Raw genomic sequence first — 2779 nt, 5'->3', positions numbered from 1 at the left:
AAAGAAAAAGGCAACCATTTAAGCAGAGCTTTTCAGCACCTCATGGCAACGGAAGCAGCATTACAGCTGATGAAGTCCTTTTAAAGTTGTAAAGTTGGCGTGAGTAAGCTAATGAGAGAGTGAATTTGATAAATACGTTGATTCGACAGATAAAGCGAATAATTTCTCCCGACATTATAACATAGAAATGCATAATTAACCTCGTCGGGATGAATGGTCACTGGATCTGAAACCTCAGCTCTGTTTCTCTCTGAAGATGCTGCCAAGCCTGCTCAGTTTCTCTAACAATTTCTGTTTTGTATCAGATTGCTTCAGTTCTTTGTTTTAAGTGAACCTATACAACGTCTGGGACAAATCAGATTAGCTGTTCGCTCCTGTACAGTCAGAACTGCTGGCACCACGATAAATTAGCGTAACAGAACTTCTATCCCCTGACTGCGAATTGAAACCAGGCTGTAGCGCTGAAAGCGCTCAATCCTGACCACTGGACCATCAAGGAACACAACAGAGCAGCTCGTGTCTTTTCGTAATGACACTGCTTTTCCGTTTTCATTTCTGATCATATTCGCTGCCGATCGGTTTCTCCGTCTCTGAGTTTTTAACAGTGTGGAAAAAGACCATTTGGCCCATCGTTTCAGTGCAGCTCATCAAATCTCCATCCATTCTAGTCCCAGTTTCCAGCATTTAGCCCATAGCCTTGTGTGCTTGACTTTACGAAGGCAAATGTCAATGCATTTATCCCTGTGATGTCAAATAACACAATAAATGGGCCTGAAGTTTGAGATGGTAAAACTGTGTTAATACCCCCTTGAGGAACTCATCCTCATTTTCACCCACAGAGGGAGACACAGGGGCACATCCCCGAGAGTGACAGAGACCTCAGGATTATACCTGCTCCATGTGCTTGACGTCCGGTCTCCGTCCCCAGCCACAAGCTTCTGCGATAAAAGGCAGCTTTCGGTGGAACACGAGCAACTTCTCCGGACAATGAGAACTGTTTCCGTGAGCTGGGATATAAAATGGACAGTGAGCTGAAATAGTCTCACAGGCTGCTCACGTGCAACTTTCAATTTCGAAAACTCGTCAAACCAATCACTGCAGTACCTTAAATCGTGTGAGGTTTTATGCTTCTTGCTCTCGAACAGGCAGTGATTGGCATATGTCCCTCTTAACCGAAATGTTCGTCGGCCACCTCTCCTGTAATACCTTTCCCAAACAAGAATACAATGAGCAAATCCCTTTCAGCTCTCAACCGTTGTTGGCGGTATTCAAATAGCGCAGGAATAACCAACTAATTCGCAGTCCATCGCCTTAACCACTCGGCCACGACTGTATACATCACAGCGCTGAGCTCTGCTTTCCAGGTCTCTGTCTGTGTGGAGCTGAGGAAGAGTGAATCATGACTCGGTTTGTTTGAATCCAATCACTTCTCAGATTTCTAAAGGGTTAAATTCAGTACATGGTAGATCCAGCTGTTTCATCCCAACGGATGGGATAAACATTCATTTAAAAACAAAAACATAAATTTCAGGAAAAGCTCAGCAGATCTGGCAGAGAATCAGTGTCAACGTTTCAGAACTCTGTTTTATCCCACAGGTACTGCCAAACCTGCTGAGTTTCTACAGCAGTTTTTGTTTGTCTCATTGTCCCGTAGCCGAGATGAGATTTGAATTCCTGATGTGCAGGAACGAGAATCCTTTCAATGTCACAAGTCAGTTCATGTCCCGAGAACATCAGAGTCAATGTCCCAGCCTTTAAAAGAAGGGGCAGGTGTCTTGACTGTTTGCGCTCAGTCGGAAATTTCACTCTTCATTCTCCTGTGATTCCGGTTTCCAAGAGTTTGTAAAGATTCAAAAAGCTGGAGATTGGGTTTTCTGTTTTGCTTCCTTAACATCGCCCCACCCCCCACTTCCAACTGTTAATATTTTCCCAAAATCTCTTCCCAATCCTCCGCCTTGCAACATGTGCAGGGATGAGGAAATCTTGTTTAATGGAGTGATTCCCGAGATCGGAAATGTTCTCTTTGGAGCAAAAAAGTTTAACCAGAGATTTCCTAGTGGTGTTCACAGCAGTGGGGGAGGGAGTGGCGGGAATAGGCGGGGTGATTGTCGGGAGAAACTGTAGACGCTGACCAGGGTCAGTTACCAGAGGACTGCAATTCAAAATATTTAATGCAAAACCATTTATGTCGATAAAACACAGAGAATACTGCAGAAACTCAACACGTTTCGTGGTACCTGTGGAAAGAGAAACAGAGCTGAAGTTTTGAGTATGGTAAGTTTCTTGTTCAGAACGCGTGTTCTCTGAATGTCAATAAATGACCAGACTCTCCGGTGGCGCAGTGTGACGGATTTTCTCGAGTTTGAGCAATAACTCATTGATCAGAAGGTTATTTGAAAAAAGACATACATGTTTAGGGAACGCAGTCGGCAGGATTCGAACCTGCGCGGGGTAACCCCGTTGGATTTCTAATCCATCGCCTTAACCACTCGGCCACGACTACAGGTGTGAAGCTACCCTTTTACATTTCTCATGGAATGGGTTCAAAAGGAAAGAGGAGCATTCGGCTTGTCTTATCCGTGCCACAACCCTTATATTTCTTGTCAACCTGTACTTGATCAGAACGGAGACTGAATTGAACTACATTATTGAGAAATAGAGTGAATGGGAAGAATCCATTTCTATGAGCAAAGAGATTAATAGATCAATGGATTGAGAAAGAAAGATTTGTATTTTGAAAGCGCCTTTCCCCACTATCTCAATCACAACCAATGGAGTA

The 2779-nt window shown here is 43.9% G+C and overlaps 1 non-coding gene across 1 annotated transcript; it reads right to left on the bottom strand.

Moving 5' to 3' along the window:
- Positions 1-2421: 2421 nt before the first annotated feature.
- trnas-aga lies at positions 2422-2503 on the bottom strand. The gene has a single exon. It is a non-coding gene; the product is annotated as a tRNA-Ser (tRNA).
- Positions 2504-2779: the final 276 nt, after the last annotated feature.

Source organism: Rhincodon typus, chromosome 8 (genome assembly GCF_021869965.1).
Source record: "Rhincodon typus isolate 14 chromosome 8, sRhiTyp1.1, whole genome shotgun sequence".
Classification (NCBI taxonomy): domain Eukaryota; kingdom Metazoa; phylum Chordata; class Chondrichthyes; order Orectolobiformes; family Rhincodontidae; genus Rhincodon; species Rhincodon typus.
The sequence above is the reverse complement of the archived record's forward strand: the minus strand, read 5'-3'. Positions and strand labels throughout refer to the sequence as shown.